The sequence below is a fragment of the Thamnophis sirtalis genome, unplaced genomic scaffold (genome assembly GCF_051295495.1).
Source record: "Thamnophis sirtalis isolate CommonGarterSnake01/CBP01778 unplaced genomic scaffold, rThaSir2_p1.2 scaffold_4, whole genome shotgun sequence".
In the NCBI taxonomy this organism is placed as follows: Eukaryota; Metazoa; Chordata; class Lepidosauria; order Squamata; family Natricidae; genus Thamnophis; species Thamnophis sirtalis.
Window position 1 is genome coordinate 41,224,699 of NW_028261384.1, and position 14,429 is coordinate 41,239,127.

At 35.4% G+C, this 14,429-nt stretch overlaps 1 long non-coding RNA gene across 1 annotated transcript; it reads left to right on the forward strand.

Annotated features, from left to right (window-relative positions):
- Positions 1 to 393: 393 nt before the first annotated feature.
- Positions 394 to 13,778, forward strand: LOC106549868 (uncharacterized). The gene is made up of 4 exons (XR_001313612.2): positions 394 to 720; positions 6,237 to 6,368; positions 11,959 to 12,020; positions 13,300 to 13,778. It is a non-coding gene; the product is annotated as an uncharacterized LOC106549868 (long non-coding RNA).
- The last annotated feature ends 651 nt before the right edge of the window (positions 13,779 to 14,429 follow it).

Sequence of the window (14,429 nt, forward strand, 5' to 3'; positions counted from 1 at the left end):
ATTTCCTTTTGACTTAACTGTACCCTTGCACCACTCTTGAGCTACAGTAAGAGTCTTTTACTTTCCCAACTAGAACCTAATCAGAGCACAAATATGCATTGGCATTTTATTCTGCCATGTCCCCATGATACTGCCTTTATCTCAACTCCAGTTCACAATCAATATGAGAAAGGTAAAATAAAATTAAAATAAAATTATCCTTTTATTCAGACACCACTCAAGGGCAACTTCAATATGTAAGGTTTTGTGACTTATCCCCTTGAAGGAAATCAGCTGCCTGAGCCCAGGAAAATACATCATTATTTTAAAGAGCTAAAACTTTGTTATATTGCTACTCTTACATTCATTTGAATGGTAAGTGAGGCAATTTCAGGCCGAGCAGAAATGAAACATTAGAGGATTGCTGTAGGTACCACATGACCACCTAGTCTGCTGATAAAGTTAAACTAAATTTCACTTCCTGACTAGCTGGTTTTTGTACCTGCAGTCTGAAGAGCGGGTTGTACTTAAGTTGTCTTTGCCTCCAGCAACACTTACATGAAAGAAAATGAACTTCAGTTAATTTTATTCTCCATGGTTCTCCACGGTCAGCTTCATGCTTTTGTGCTTGCCAAACATGCTGCATTCCTGTTTACAAAGCAGTAATTTAAGTGACAGGTCTTTTGAGTAGAAGGCATGTCATTTGTCATGGACTTCATGGGAATGAAAAAAAGCAGGAGGGTGAGTTTCTGGGCTTCTTTAAAAGTGTTGCATTTGTAATATAATCTGATGTTGTGCATCAGTTCCATTGCTCCCAGCATCTGAGGCATGGACATCTGAAAATAATACAGGGCCCTGAGCAAAATAGCAATGTGCCTCAAGAAAAAGACATGATTGTTTTCACTGGGCTGTGAGTTTTAACTCTTACCTGAGGTAATGTGAGACATTCATCTGCCCCCCATAAAAATTGATCACACCTGTTTTCCAGACTCTTTTATAAATGGCATTCAAAAGATTCTACCCCCACTTTCCCTTATAATTATACCCATCTTCCATATTCATTTTTCTTTCTGTCTTAAACAAGTTCTAAGACTTTTTTCTTGCCACAAATTTGGGACAAATTACCCTGTTCTATTTTTTGTGGGTATTATTGTATATTTATTTAATCATAGAATATATAAGAAGATAATGCTTTCCCAGGATTCATATAACAGCCATTGTATAGGAAAGTAATATCCTGAAAACTTCCAGATTAGCAACTTTTACTAGTCAAAATATATTGTATAAGAATTATATCTTTTCATAAATTTTCTATTAGGAAAAAGCTGTAACAGTGGGAGGAAAACAAGATGTTTACAAACAAAAGACATTATCATTCAGGTAAAAAACTAAGGTAAAGGTTCCCCTCACACATGCATGCTAGTTATTCCCAACTCTAGGGGGCAGTGCTCATCTCCGTTTCAAAGCCACACAGCCAGCAGTGTCCAAAGACGTCTCCATAGTTATGTGGCCGACATGACTAAATGCCGAAGGCTCATGGAATGCTGTTACCTTCCCACCAAAGGTGGTTCCTATTTTTCTATTGCATTTTTATGTGCTTTTGAACTGCTAGGTTGGCAGAAGCTGGGACAAGTAATGGGAGGTCATTCCGTTACACTGCTGAACTGCCAACCTTTCTGATCAACAAACTCAGCATCTTAGTCACCGAACCACCGCATCCCCTATCATTCAGACTCTTCTCTAAAATTTCATGAATGATTTCATGAAACTTTATCTAGAAGTTTCTAAGATTAATTCATTAGGAAGTATATGAAGATAGAATTGTAAGTGGAAGAACCCATGGTCTCTTACATGGTTGATTCTGCTACATCACTTGTTTACTCCAAACTACATTTGCCATATATTTGTCATCTACTGAAACCCCCATCAAACAGCTTCTTATAGCTCGGGAGAGGTAGAGATCAATCACAGAAAGTGAAAGTTGTTTTGTGTCTGTCCAATCATGGAATGTTCTTCCCACAGAGCCTTGCCTATACTATTACCATTGTAGATTACAGTACAGGCAGGATTTTTTGATTACAGTATCTTAAATAGAATTGGCTTAAGTACACTTAATATTATATAAATAATATACCAAATGGATTAATATTATTGTGAATATATTATATGATTGTAAAATGAATACTTTCAATTAGGCAATAATTGCTTTATTCATTATTTCTATGTATGATTATATAGTACAGTTGTGCACTATGGTTACATCAAGTCAATTTATTAAATTGAATTATGCAATAAACTTGTGCACATAGCTCCAAATGCTTCCGTATTGCATTCATAGCTTATCAGAACTTAGCCCAAAGTCTTTAAGTAACCATTATTTTGTACGTAATAATGTTTTTGGTTCAAAGAGAGAAAGTGATAGAAAAAATAATGTTCATTGCAAAATGCTGTGGTGGCCAACAATATGGCAGCTTTAAAAAACTGATAAAAATTGATGGCTTCTAATCATGAAAAAAAATATTACATCAATTCCATAGTGGCCAATATGTCTCTCAATCCCTACTGCCGGAGGACACATATGAGATGTATTAGAATGAAAAATATGCTCCCTGAATTTCCCATACAACTTTGGTTAGCTGTTGTGAGAACAAAATGCTATATATCAGAGAGGATTTTAAACTGATCCAGCAGAGTTCTTTCTGTATTCCTGTATAGGGTAGGTTTGTTTACAAAGAACCCAATATACTTTGGTGTCTGAAGGAGATTTTGTACAAGTAAAAGTGGTTTTCTTCTTCTCCAAAATATGAATTACTTTCCTTTAGCAGTGCTGCATTACATCAGGCCCAGGTTTTTCTCCATTTCATTAAAAACACACACGTTCATAGAAGTTCACTAAATATTTATGAATGTAATTTATGACTATGAATTGATGCCTTTTTCCTGAACTAAAAGGATATCTGTGTGTGGCCAAATCCATCCCCTGTCCCTTACACACACACAAATCTATGACAAACTCAGAAGTATGGAGGTGAATAGCAACTTCACATTAATACTGAAAATCTTTACCTGGAAAAAATACCCAGGCCATTTAAAATCTTATTTAACTGCCTAGAAAAGAAGTAGAGGGCACACGTTCACTATTTCAGATCAATGTTATCAAGATCAACTAATTGATTTTATTGCCTCATAAAGGACAAAATGGTGTTCATTCCATCGATAAAAATCCAACCTGACTGGCAATCAGATTTTATTTAATTTTCATTCTCAGGAGGGTGAGAGTCTATGTTGCCTGGAACAAACTACCCTTGAAGAGTGAGAAATAGTGCCCACCTTGTTTGTTTTGACCAATCCTGCAGACGTTCCTGGGTCTGTCAAAGGATAGGCTTCCAAATTTTAGCAAGGGGTTCTCTGTCCAGTTGCTGGGGGAATGGCCATGGTAGGTGTGGCCTAGTCAGCCGAATCCCTAGCAGCCCACCCCTGGGTCTGTCTCTACCAATAGTAAATCTGATTCTTAATATAATATCTAAATGTGATATTTTCAATTAATGGTATCTTTATTTGTTCATTAGGACTGAGATCCCCAACACTATGTACCAAAACAAGAAGTTTGTATAGTCTTTTGAACTGGGGAGAGGCCAAATTACAATTTTTTCATGAATTAAAAACTACCCCAATTTCTCAGAGTTCGTGCTGGAGACAGCAGACAGGCTTTATTTGAGTCTGAGAATAGTTGTGGTTCTTGCTCTGACTTTTTGTGAAGACTCCTGAAAAGAAAATATGACCCAACTTTGATGAATGTGAGATTCAGATGTTTCCAAGAGCTAGAAGTGAAAACTTTTTTTCTTGCAGCTCCCCTATATAATAAAGGTAGAATGATTCTTAGGGCAACATGAGGTAACCAAAGAAGTTTGGCTTCCAAATCACCTCCAAAAGTGGCAATGAAATTGTAATTTTTAAAGAGACAACAAATTGAAATTCTTAAATGCACAGAAATCAATAATGTTAATTTAGGAATCAATAACATTAATTGTATTTCATGACAATGAATGTTAATTCAATTTAAAATTTAAATTGAATTGATTATCATTTTGGATGTGGTTCTGTTTCTTTCTTGTTTTCACTTTCTTACTATTCGTAATATAGTTTTCATCTTATGCCTCAGATCAAAGGAATGCCTCCTATGGAGGTTAGATTATTCTGGATGCTTATATGGATCTGTAATAGTTTTCTCATATCATATATTAGAGAATAACTAATTTAAGAAAACTTAAGTTCAACATTTTCCTGAAACTGAAATATTCTTATCTGCCTACTCTCATTCCAACTCAAGTTGATCACAGGGCATCCTGGATTGGTAGGGCTTATTTGAATAACAAATTTTCCCAGCATGTAGGGCTGCCAGATCTGAGTTGCAAAAACAGAAATGACCACTAGATAGCAAAAAGAGATATATACAATTTTCACTCTTGGCTGCTGCCTAGTTTGTAGCTGAATTTTTACAGTCCAGACCAACTAGTTTAGCACTGACATGTTTGGTTTTATATACATTTGGGTTGTTCATGGAACTGTGATATCAGTGTTCACAATAATATCATGAATAAATGATTCTTTCTCTTTCACACTTTACAATATAAATTTGTAATATATTTAAAAACAAATGTCCACGTGTTTATGATGTATCATTCCATTTGGTAGCTGTTTTTCCAGGCTTTACACTACTCCATGTTTTATTATAGCACCAAACATGAAATAAGAACAATTAATTCCTAACAACATAACTATTTGTCTGTTCTTCTTATGGTAGGAATGCATTAGGGTGGCATAAACTGCCTTTTTTTAAAAAAAAAATCCAATTTCTTTGTAGTCTTTTCAAAACAGTTTTTAAAAAGTAAACCATTTTTTAAAAAAAATATCCTTTTGCAGAACTTGACTCTCAAGTTTACATATGATGCAACTTAAAAAGTCCGCAAGACTAAATCATGACCTTAGCCATAAATATTTGCATATTTTGCTTGAACAGACTTTTAAATCAAGAAACTGCCTTTTTCGTGTTCTGTGGATATATGAGGAGAAAGGGTTTGTTTTAGAAAGCAATTTGAGCATTTATCAAGTGGTTGTACTCTTGCCTCTTTAAACCCTCCTGATTCTAAATCAGTTTTATGGGAAGCTGTTTCTTCTAATAATGTCGGGAAAATCTGTAATCTATGGGAATTCATGCTAGTCATCTTGTCTCTGTTTGAAGACTCTAAATATCTCTTCAACACTTAATTCTTCTGCATTAAATGTCTGTAGATTACAGAATAAGGCAGATTTTTCCTTTCTTTCTCCCACATAGCAAATTGCATATCATAAATGTACAAGTAGCACCTTGTTTGGCATGAATGAAAAACAGACACATTTGATAAGTTCTAAAAAGCAGCTATTTTCCTTTCAGAAAAATCTGACAGATCTCTGAAATGTCTGCCTATCAACGCCTTCCACCACCATCTTAAAAAAAAAACCTTCCATTTTCAGACATAGTATTTGGAATTTGACTAATTTTCTGCTGAATGGGTAACTTTCAGAAGCAGGAATAGTTTAGGATTTTCAGGCATGGTATTAATTTATTTAAATTAACTCTGGTTTTTGTTATTGTTTAGAATAAGTTTTTGGCTGGAGTCAAATGTCATTTTTTGACAATCTGATTGAGAAAGCAGTGACAGGACAACTCCATTTTCAAGGACACAGCAACTTTTTGTCTATTCCTCTTATGGGTACATCCCATTCACTTGGTATAAATTATATTTTTCACCAAATTTGTACAATTTCTTTGTAGTCTTTTCAAGTTAATTTGGAAAAAAAAAGAACTGAATTAGAAAATGTCTGAGAGCTCATAGAGGAATCTGGTTTTCAGGATCTATTTTAATCTGACTAAAATCATTCATGGCTTGAAGATATGTTGATTACCCTGCTGATGATATTAGGGGCAGTGAGGAAGTAACCTATCCCTAATTGTGTTCTTATATCTCTAAACCATTCTTTTTATGTGCATGATAACATCCTGGAACACTTTAGGGAGCTGAGAATTCAGAAAAGGGTGTTCTGTTCTTATCTTCAAAGCCAGTTAATCAGAAATACAAATTGTCATTGCTTAAGGATTTTGTTCAGCAACCATTTGAAGTTATGATCACACTGAACAAGAGGGACTTATGACAGGTCCTCACATCTGTGGCTGTCTCCATGACCAAATGATCACTATTTGCGACTTTCACTTCCAGACTTTGACAGGCAAAGTTAATGGGGAAGACCAGCGAATGGCTGCAAATGGCAATCGTGTGACCTCAGGATACTGCAACCACACAGTATTGGCCTAACAACAGCAACTGGAACTGCTGGAGCTCCTGCCATAAGTGAGTATAGTTACATAATGTGGTGGCTTATTGCCGCATTTCTTAAAGAAGAGGTTTTGATCCCACTTGCCAGTTGTCATTGCTAAGCAAGGACAACGTGTCCTGCTTCATCTGCTATGGAATGTTGCAAGATTCTTTCATTCTGTTTGTGTTCCCTTAGATTTCTAAATTATATCCAGGATACTTTTTAGCCTTATATGACTTAGCCCTGCCCTGCCCTCATGCTGTAATATGAAAGCTACAATTTGTGAACAAATGCAAATAACAGGAACCTGAGAAATGATAGAATAATCTCAGCAAACTTCAGACAGCCTAAAGAGGGAGCTCAGTAGCCACAAGAGGCTTAGGGCCCCAGGCAGATCAACCAGGGTATTGTAGTAGTTAAGGTGCTGGACCAGAAGTAGGGAAGCCCAACTCAAGAACATCTAGGGCAGTAGTGTCAAACTTGATTTCATTGAGGGCCATATCAGGGTTGTGTTTGACATTGGGGGGCCAGGGTGGGTGTGGCTAGCTCGACGTCACTCATGTTGAGGGCGCCTGTGGTGGTTTGTGCACTCTTGAGTGCACAATCTTTCTCTTGCTTTCCTAGTATGTATAGATTATCCTGCTTAACACCTCATGCATGATTTTTTTCACCTTTCCTTATGGTGTATTGTCCTCCAGCTAACAGTATTTCATACCTCTGACTATCTAAACTTAAATACTTAATAGATTATGGTCTAATCCCAGTATATCCAATACATTGCCTAATGTTTCAATGATCTCAGGTACTTAGACTTTACCTTCCCCTTTAACAGCAGACTGTTGTCCATTAGTCAAACTGACAGATGTTTGCTTAGCTGGTCTCAAGCCAGAAAACATTTGTGGCTCATTTGCAATATGCTGATTTGCCCCACTGTCCAACAATCAAGTGTTTCTAGTGTTGTTGGATGATGTTGCTGCCAGGGAAAAGATGAGGGTGAAGGACCACTCCTCATGGGTTGAGTAGCCCTATGCCCTTATCTCACTGCTCCTTTGTTTCTCTTCTCAGGGCAGTGTCTCTGGAGATGCTCTGTAGAACTACACGTTTCACTGTGTAAATGGTCTTAGTTGCTCTGCTGGCATCTTGGGATGTTGCAGTTGTTGGTCTGGCCTGAGAATTATCTTCTTCCTTTCCTAATCTCCAGCCATTTCTGTTTTTCCTCCAGCAATTGGCCAGGCAAATATATCATGTTAAGTCTCTCTCTTGCATAGACTCCAGGCTAGTCACGAGAAAGTCCCATGAAGTGTCTAACAAACTGAGCACCACATATACCTTGTGTGCCTCAGTAAATGTCATTCCTCTTTCCTCTAACTCCAGAAATGTCTTTTTCATAGCCTGCAGATGTGTGGACATGCTCTCCCCCAGTTTCAATTGTGCTTCATATAGTCTCTTTGTCAGCAATATTTTGCTCTCCCCAGTCTCTCTAACATATACACTGCATACAGGGCGGGGCATAACCTTTTCCTAGGGGGTCACAGCAACACTTGTAATAACAACACAAATAATTCATACACCATTCGAAAGCCCATCAAAAACTGAGTTTATTGACACGATTTAATAGTCAGTATGACCACCATTAGCCCTTCAAACAGCATTCAAACGAGGTGGATAAGAACACAACAAATCTTCAAACAGTTCCGTTCGATTTTCCAGATTTTTCAACACAGTTTCCAAATTCATTCTCAAAGTTTCAACCGAAACAAATTTAACATTTAATAGCTCATTCAATTCAGTTTTTTATGGGCTTTAAAATGAGGTGTCGCGGAAGTTGTAAACTGCTGTCGATCTTGCTGTGACCCCCTAGGAAAAGGTTATGCCCCGCCCTGTATAGTCTCCCAGCATTCTTTCACATGTATCAGCTGACTGTCCTCCAAATGCAGGATTATGCTGGCTAATGCCTTTTCATTCCTTCTCCGGTCTCCCTCATCCAGTACTGCTGGGGGATCAATAACTATCATACACAACTCCTCCCTTCACAGGTACATTTCCATCTTTACACACCACAAAACCTCCTCCCATTACACTGATGGAATCCACGTTACCTGTTTCTATTACAAGAACCAACCACTAACAAATCACCATGCACAACCCCTCTGACACTGGAGCAAGCTCTCAATGTGTTTCTCCTCTCTCTGGTCTCACTAGTCACTCTGGGCTTCTCTCTGGTTTGGGCCCATAACCTGTCAGAGTACACACAGGTTTACTATGTGAGACAACCCGGTAGCAATAAAAGCAAACCGAGGTTTGTAATAAATAGTGGTTTATTACGTGAAACAATCTAGTAGCAATAATAGGAAACTGGTTTGTAATAAATAATGGTTTTCTCTACAAAATAATACATACTATATATACAAATATTATAGGCAGAAATCAAACAGTAAATTACAGCAGGGAAGAACACACGGTAAGAGCAAAACACCCTAAAAGGGCCTCTTCTTATGATATAGAATCTCAAAGGGAAAACAACTAAAAACCTTGTTGCCTCATTCCTATTATTGCATCAGTGCCTCATCGTAGCTGCTGGTCAGCTCTGAAATCACTGTCCTGAAAATCTAACTATCTAAAGTAACACTTTCCAGTTTACAATAAAATCATAAATATAAAAACATTAAAATTAATAAAATTAGATTTGAAAAGTTAGAAAAGTAAGTGCAAGAACAATCCTTCCAGCATAAAGTACCCCAATCAGGACCCGACCAGCTGATACAAGTTTTTTTTTAAAAAAAAAAATTCAAAACAAACACAACACATAAAATCTTCCTTCCTTGCATACTGTAGAAAGTGTATCAGTTGGTTACAAAAGGTTTTCGTGCATCTCTTCCACAGTCATCAAACATAATTCATATTAACTCAAGTATTTTAACTCAAATATTTATACATGTTACCTTTGTACCTCCATTTATATTTGACTATAATTATTTAAACATCCTTCATCATAAAATATACCAAAATTTAATATATAACCACATACTGGCATTTCATTTAATATTTCAAAAATCCTCCAATAACACTGAATCCTTATATCCTATTCTAGCTAAACATCCATAATATTTAATAACAGACTTTTCTAATCCTCCTTTCCAAATCGCTGTTAGTAATTTTCACCTAGTTTCCTTATATTATACTCATATATATGTATATAGGTGGTAATCATTAGCCCTCCTTTATTTGACTATATCCTGTATCATAACATTTTACCCCTAATAATCAAAGCTTAACTGTATCTAACTTAATTCTTTTTTATTAACTTTTATATATAATCCAAAAGGATTTCTAATCTTCCTTTCATGGGTACCATTCAATATTCATATCCAATTATTACTTATCATAACGCTACACATTGTATACATTATTATCATTATCAATTATTTGTTTAATTATATCTATTATTATTAAGTTTCACTAAATTTAACTAGTTTTAAGTTATATTCTTCCATCTATCAACCTGTATCTTTCCAACAACAAAACAATCTTGTATGTTCTGCCATAGTATTTTAACTAGCTGATACAAGTTTTAATGTCCTTCCAAAAGGCTAAAAGGATAGAGCTTGCACCATAGCATTTTTACATGGGTCACTGTACAGGTATCCAGAACTGTCTAGGTCACTGCACTATTCTGTACCATTTGTAGCTTCTGAATACTCTTCAAGGGTAGTTCCAGGTAGAGTTCATTGCAGTAATCCAGATGAGAGCTAACCAGGGCATGAGTGATTCAACACAGGTCTAAGGAAGCAGGAAAGGTCACAACTGGCACACAACATTGTTGTGCAAAAGTTATCCTAGTTACAACTACCTCCTGCATTTTGAATAGGAGTTGTAAGTCTAGGAGAATCCCCAAATTGCACAAAGAGCTGGGGTAGTGCAAAATGGATTTCCTACAGAAAGGACATAATTGATGACTATGAGACTTAAAATAACTCCTCTCTGCTTCCTTATATCTTCCATGAAGCATAGTAGAATGAAAAAGGATTGGGAACAGGTCATACAGGATCCATTAACTTTATATGATGTCCAAACAGAGTTTAAAAATATATATTTTGCATCAGACTATAGATTATCTATATCCCCTTTGTCCTAATTTGTTGTTGTTGTTGAATTTGACAAAGTTTTCTAGTTTTTCTACCTTCTTAATTTTCAATTGGGAAAGAGCTGCCAATGAAAAGACCTATTAATTAATTTAATTCAAATAGAAATTGGCCCTTCAAATTGAGTAGAATAACACTCTTAATTAACCAAATTAGAAGTAGGCAAATCTAATTTTATTTCAGTATTCATTTTAAAAGATGTTTGGCTTCTCTTTTATTACCTTTTTATTATCTTTGATAAGATAAAGAAATCTGTTTAAACACACATTGAATATATGTCTCAGGGTATACTTATCAACAGAGACTTGTTGAAAAGACTTTGGTTAGTTTTTAACAAAAATAACTCTTCAAAATCAGGCATGATTATGCCTTAATTCATATAAATCAAGGATGTCAAGGGAATTTCTTCCTTTAAGAAAATGATAAAAACTTTAATTTTGACCAAACGATCGATTATGTATTTATTTTCAAAGACGTGTATGCCACTTTAGGCTGATTGACGCTAAGTGTCTTACAACCAACACTATATCTAATATTCAATAACAATCAGTAATATCAACAGCAAATATAATATAAGCCAATTTCCAATTACATCATTCCTACCAGAGGTGATATTCAGCAGGTTCTGACCAGTTCTGGAGAACCAATAGCAGAAATTTTGAGTAGTTTGGAGAACCAATAAATACCACCTCTGACTGGTCCCACCCCATATATTCTCTGCCTCCCAAGTTCCAGCTGATTGGGAGGAATGGAGATTTACAGTATCCTTCCCCTGCCATGCCTACTAAGCCACGTCCGCCAAGCCACGCCCACAGAAATGATAGTAAAAAAAATTGAATCCCACCACTGATCCCTACCATGTAGGAAAGAGAATCACTCTGAATTCCTTAGGCCTTGGGCCTTCTCAAATAACTACATGTTTGCAATCTTTCAGAACACAACGAAGGAAGGACTGACAATCTTTTTAAAGGAGAATACTTCATTATATCATTTCAAATGATCCCAAAGCCAAAATCTGATACATAAAAGAAAATAAAGTGTGTATTTTTGAAGCACTTCAAATCAGAGACATCACTCCACTTTTAAAAAAATCAAAATTAAATGTTATTTTTCTCCAATAATGTTCCATTGCAATCTCATTTTTAAAAAATCCCGGTGATAATATATCTCCACATATATTTGGAAATTTGTTAAGTTAGACTTGATTCAGAATCAGTATCAAAGGTGTGGTATGTAGATTAATATTAATGTAGCTTCTAGGTGACTAGGTAAATCAACCACCTCTATGTGGGTTTTTGGAACAACTACATTTTTACCAGCTTTCCAAAAATTATCATGAAATTGGATAATCTTGGAATATTTCACAAAAACAGCAGCTTTGTTTCTATTAATATAAAGATAATAACTGGCCACTCAAGGATATAGTACAACATTGCATATCACACAATCTTTTAATTAATTTGATGGTTCTTGTTTATTTCAGTGTGTACATGGTTATATCTCCATTTCTTTGGTGACAGTGATATCTTATACAGTCTTCTCAAAGTAAGTCTCTGTGAGTTTGCTGAAGTTTATACAATAAGATGGATGAGAAAAAACTTATAAGAATAAATAAATCTCTTACATATGCTGGTTTATGGTAATCTGGAAATCAAAATTATTACCTAAATAAATTTTTACAGATGTTGGAATATAATCTTATCAAATAGTGGTGGATGCTTTGGGTCTAGAAGGATTTTTTTTCTGCACAATAGATAATCATAAATAGAAAAAAAGAATATTCTTCAATTTGATGCAAAATTAATACAGACAAGCTCTGGGATTCTGGACAATTACTATGATAGAGAAAATCCACATTGGTGCAAATAATCCTTTGGGTATCCTGGTACTTATAAAGTTAATATCAAACCCTTAAGCATGGCTTAGAAGCAAATCAACAGCCAATTTGGTAAAATTGTTCTTCTGCAGTAGATAGCTGTATTAATAAAAGTTTGATTAGCACATTTCCATTAGTTTTACTGTCTTGGCCAGGCACCAGAGCAATCCCACATAAGAAAATTATAAAAATGATTCGACCGGAAGTTCTCCAGCTGAACAGCTGTGGGGGATTTGAGCTCTGAAGAGCCTCACATGAACCCTGTTTGACAAACCAATTCCAAGATCCTTTTTTGATCAGAACGACCAGTAAGATTATTCATTTAACCCACAGTCATAAATCAAAACTTGGAAAAGGCAAAGAATTTTGAGAGTACAAATAATATTAATAGACAGATATGGATTTTGGCAAAAGGAAAGAAAGAAATGGAAAATGGAGGGTTGAAAAGCCATTTTTTTGAAACAATTTGGAAAGAAAGGGATAAAGCACAGATGAACCCACTCAAATATAAATTCTAAATTTGGTTTTGGATTTGAAATAGAAACCAAACATTCCGAGGTGATTTACTCTGTCCGCCTTTATTCTAATTACTATATCTGAAGCAACTCCAATTAATGAGAGGTGGAATGCAACAAGGAAGAAAAATCAAGGGAAAAGCACTATTTCCTCACTGATAACTGATAACCTAATTGTGTCTGGGCGGGAGATTTAATTAACCACCTGCCATAAATCAGAACTTGGAAAAGCAGGAGACGAAGAGAAACATACCCAAATTTGACTGTATGCAAGTTTGTTCCAATTAATATGTTTTGAGCAACCATAATCAATGAGAGGTGGAAGCTAGCAAGGGAAAAAATAATAATAAAACCAAGAACTAGGAAAATACAAAGTTTTTTTTCTTTGCAAAAGATCAAGATGATTCCAGCTTCTTTTCTGTTTTCACATTAGCTAAATTTAAGGTGGACCAGAACTTTGAAATAAGAACTGTATATCTAACTGCAATTTTGGAACTGAATATTAAGGAAGAACCAAGATGGTCCCCCTCTCCCTCCTACCCAGCAGCTGAATTAGATGAATTTAAAGTGGATCAGAACTCTGAAATAAGAACTGTATAATTGGAACTGGACATTATGGAGAGGTAGGAATTTGATGAATTACGTGAAATTATAAAAAATATATGCACAAATCATTAAAATCAAGCCTAAATAGAATTCTGAACTGAGAGAAGCAGGAATTTAAAGAAGAATGGGAGATTGTAAGGACGGAAGAAGTAGGGGGATAATGAAGGCATAGAAACAGTGGGAAATAAAAAGCAGACAAAAAACTTTTTTGGGTATGGCAGTAGTATAGGGAAAATTGAAAAGGGGAGATGTGTCCCAACAAAAGGAAATAAAAATACAGAGATTGAAAGTGGCATAGGGAAAACTGAAGAATGTTACGCCCCAACAAAAGGAAATGCAAAAGATTTCTTTGATGGTAGCTTGGGGAAAATTGAAGAGGGTGGACGTGTCAAAAGAAAGAAAAGGGAGAAGGCAGGAATAAAGAAGTGGAACAAAAGACTTGCTAGGAAAAAATCATACAACTAGAAATTGTTATATGGGGAAATATTAAACTGAGATAAAGGGTTTACTCCTAAATATGACAACAAAATTGTGTTGCTAACTGATTGAATATGATAATGGAAAGATAATTAAATAAAGGTTAAAATATATGGAATATGGACAAATATGAAACTGATATGGGAGATTGTAAAGCAGAGGTTTGTGATTCACTTTTATACATGATAATTAAACTGAGTTGCTAATTGATTGAATATGACAATGGAAGGATAATTAAGCATGGGTTAAAATATACGAAACATGGACATATATAGAACTTCTAAGATTATGAACAAAGTGAGATATGTACCGCTTGTTATTCTGTATAGTAGATTAAGGAAATTGTAATGAAATTGAACAGCAAGGATTGTTATTTATAGACAATTAAGGCTAACCTAAACCAAGATATGGAAAAATGGGGAGGGAACATGAAATATACTTACAGTGGGAAACTATTGAGATTTAAAGACAGAATCACAA